This window comes from Octodon degus, unplaced genomic scaffold (assembly GCF_000260255.1).
Source record: "Octodon degus isolate 3935 unplaced genomic scaffold, OctDeg1.0 scaffold00007, whole genome shotgun sequence".
Classification (NCBI taxonomy): Eukaryota; Metazoa; Chordata; class Mammalia; order Rodentia; family Octodontidae; genus Octodon; species Octodon degus.
In genome coordinates, this window is record NW_004524583.1 from 5,930,993 (window position 1) to 5,934,461 (window position 3,469).

The following is a 3,469-nucleotide window of genomic DNA, read 5'->3' on the forward strand; positions in this document are numbered from 1 at the left end:
ACCTTTTAATGCAGTGCTAGTGCTTTGTTACTTAAGAAGCATCTCTTATGATTTAAAAACTTCATCTGTTTAAACAGTGCAATTTCTCTTTCGTGCTTATTTCAGATCTTCATCTTTTTCTTTCTTATTACTAATCTTTCTCTGTTTTCTGCAATGGCAATAAGTCTCATGTTTTAAGAATTACTTGTTTCAGTAATGATACAGTTTTATTACTAGACAAGGTCTTTCCAGAAGTTTCCTCTATCTTATGTTATTGCCAGTCTTCCTTTTACCTATTACTTAAATATCCCCGAGCATGCAGAAATCTCTGAAGTTACTTAAGTTTACTGTAAGGTCAGCTTTCTATTTCTTTGTATCTCCCTCAAGTAAGTCTATATTACTTATTTGAATCCAATTACACTGCTGAAGTGTTCTGAAGTGACTAAATTGTTTATAGTAGTGCCTCCTTTTTAGGACAAATATTTCATGTGGGAAGAAAAAATACTCTTATTTTGACTTATTACATTATATCTCAAAAAGTACTCTTCAGTAGCTATAAATATGTTGAAAATCCCTTTGAACTATGGTAATTTTTTAAATTCAACAAGCATTTATTCTTGTATACTTCATACAAAGTATTGTTTTAGAGTCCAGGTAAAAAGTACAAATGGTATGAAGTCCAGCTCTGTACCCTTGGGTACGTTATCGGAACCTGAGAGAAATAATTGCAATATAAAGTAATAGTTTGTGACTGAAGCATAAGGTCCTAGAAAACTGATCCTTGATAAAACTGAAAAGACGAGTGGAGGCCAAGTAGAAAAGATTTACGCTGGAGGCCAAGAATAGAAAACAATAGCTTGTAGGCATCAGGGAGTCCCAACACTGTTTATGTTTAGAGGAGTGACATAGAGATTCAGTTAGAAGGATAGGTAGAAATTAATTGTTGCAATAGAGAGTAATGATTTAATCTAAAAAAAAACCAGTTATATAGGCGGGCAAATGCTGCAAATAAATTTGCAGGTGGTTGATGGTTAAAGTCTATTATTGATAGGTTATAGATGCAGGGACAACTACAGAGTCACCCTTAGGTTATTGGATAGAAGCTGTCATTAGGAGAGAGCTAAAATTGGAAATTTGTTCTTATGGAAGATCACTTATGGCCGCTAGGAGTCGATCTTCAGAGACTGTAAATAATTTAATTGAACTGTGTAACTAGGCAGTGAACCAAGCTCAATGTTTCTCCAGCTCCAAAACGTGTACTCCTTGATTGTAGGGGGGAAATGAGAAGGGATACTTTCAGACATAGATGTTGGGTTTGAAATACCCTTAAGGTTTGTAGATCAAGTGAAGTCTTCCAATAAGAACTTCTAGCTAAGCTTGAAGTAAGTGTGGTTTGTTTGGGGAGAAGTAAATTGACAGTTGTTTTCAGGTGAGTACTTTTGCAAGCCACGCCCATGTCTATATATAGCTTTGTCCAGAGGTTACATGTGTAATAAGAATCAGAGAAAGCCTTTGCTGGACTGCTGGGGAGCATCATCATTTAAGGTGATGATAGCAAAACATAACTAGCATCCAGGGAAATGCGGGCTCAGAGACATGAAGTCAGAATTTTGCTGGGGGAAAAATAGGAACTAAATGCAGGATAATGATTTATATTGTCCTGTGCAACAGATAGATATATGTAAGTGAGTCATTTAAAATGTTCATTTGAAAGAGCAGTTAGTATAGAGCTAGTAATAGTTTTAAGAAGAGAGGACTCCTTTAGAGTACTTTGAGAAATTAGTAGCAATTGAATTAGTCAAAATGACACAAGTGTACTAGTCTCTATATGTGAATGTAGTGGTCTTTTCACTTATTACTAATAGGTTGTGAGCTTTGTCTTATTAACAATAATGATAGTGGATTAAGAAAGCTTTATCCTGCATCTCTGACTTGCTCCTGTTAGGTACGAACCCATGCCAGACCAGGCATTCTGACACGAGGAGATTTATTGAAGGCATCAAGAAGGCTCTCTGTCTGGTGGATCAAGACAGCAGCAAATAAAAGGGGGACAGGAAACTTTATAGGATCTTTTAGGGAGGATGATCATGGACTGGAACAGTTGTGGGAGAGCTTATTTTGGCAGGGCTGTAGGGGACTTTTAGTGTTAACAAAGGAGAGTTTCGAGATTGCTTGCCCAGGTCAAAGTCAGGTGGACCTGCATTTCGGTTTTGGGTTTGGCTGTGTGTGGGGCCAAGGGAGAAGAGTTTGGGGGCAGGGTGCCTGGGAAACCGAGAGGGAGAGTGTTCCGGGCAAGGTGCCTGGGAAACTTTGAATCCTGACCTATCAGCTCCTTATGGTATATTTTATATGATAGAAAATAAAGATGGGGGTTCTTCCTGTCCACATGAATTAGATTTATTACATTGTACTATCTTCATTTTTACTAAGGAGGCACAAAGATGCCCATAACATTTTAAAAAGAAGAAAATCTATTCCTGAAATAGCCTTTGATAGTAAAATGACAAAGACGTTTCCATAATCGAGGATGGTGGTTTGAAACAATACTTCGTTATTCGGGTTACTATAAATTTTATTCAGTGGGTGCTTTCTTTACTCTGGGTGTGTGGAAGAATCATTTTCTCTGAGAACAAATTTGATTATATGTTATTTGTTATTGTTCTTAGAGAAATCAAGTTAAATTTTATTGTTTTTTCCTTTGTGACAGCCTTTAATAGTTACTGGTCAATTGTACTTACCTGCTCCTTCATCAAGACAAAGTATTTCTCCATCTAAGACTGTCATTCTATTCATAGGATTGCTGAAGTTTGTATTGTCTCCTCAACTTCTGTTTTTTACCCCACCATATAAAACTAGTTTTATATAAAGAAGGTAATCAGCAATTTGTAAGACATATAAACTAGAAACACGATTTCCACTGATGTGTTCCTTTAGACAAATTATATCAGAACAGAAGGTTTTGGGTGGTCTACAGATTTCACTTTATGGGATCTGACAAATGTCTACAATAAAAATATTTAAAGGAGGCATAGAATGCTTTATTGTATTTTAATTATAGTACAGACAATGAGGTTACTTGAGGCGCACATTGCTGGGGAGAATTTCGGTTGTGTTAAACTTGTCTTTTATTCTCTTCCCATCATCTTCATTTGGATTGTATGTAAATACTCTTCAGGTTCTCCATGCAGCATGTTCGTGTTTTTGCTTCAGCAGTTCTCTCCGTGTAACTTAGCCCTATGTTTGTTAGCCTCTGCATTTGTTAGCCTCCCGAGCCATATGTGCATGTATCTTCCAGAATGAGGATTGTTTCGATTATTTTTACACAGTAACCTCATATCAAACATATTAAATATTTGAAGATAAGCTAAATTTCAGTTTAAGTTGTGAAAATAGATGAAAGAGTACAATTTCAATATGGATTTGGCTCTTTGGTTACATGAATTTTTTAATTTGATCCAGTTCACTGTTACTGTGTTACTGCTTAATCTTA